The sequence below is a fragment of the Chaetura pelagica genome, unplaced genomic scaffold (genome assembly GCF_000747805.2).
Source record: "Chaetura pelagica isolate M959 unplaced genomic scaffold, ChaPel_1.0 scaffold50, whole genome shotgun sequence".
NCBI lineage: Eukaryota > Metazoa > Chordata > Aves > Apodiformes > Apodidae > Chaetura > Chaetura pelagica.
Genome location: NW_009952366.1, coordinates 6,755,416 through 6,755,865, shown reverse-complemented (window position 1 = coordinate 6,755,865; position 450 = coordinate 6,755,416).

Below are 450 nucleotides of genomic sequence, written 5' to 3'. Positions count from 1 at the left end.
CAGGGCCTGGACCTTCAGCCCCGCGCCGTCAGCCACTCGTGAAGTGTTCAAGCGTCACAAGGGCATGGTGGAGAAGGCGCTGGAGGTGACTGGGCTGAACACCCTCAGCATCTCTCAGAAACTCTCTGAGAAATGCATAGCTTCCCCAGGATGTTTCAAACATTGTTGTTCAAAGAGATTTAGACACTTAATGGCTAAATGGTGTTTTCAGCAGAAGGTAGGTGCCCAGTGCCACCCCCCAGGTAGCAATCAGCATCTTTCTTTCCTCACTTCTCCTGGTGCCCTTCAGCTTAGTGCCTGTTCTCAACAAATGCTCCTGCCTGGCAAACCTTTGGGTTTGCAGACTCAGAGCAACTAAAAGGTACAGTTCACACGTGGCTCATATCACACGCCTCCTCACAGAAATAACTTGAAGCCTTTCTTTGCCTTCAAGGTGTTTGGCTCCCCAAC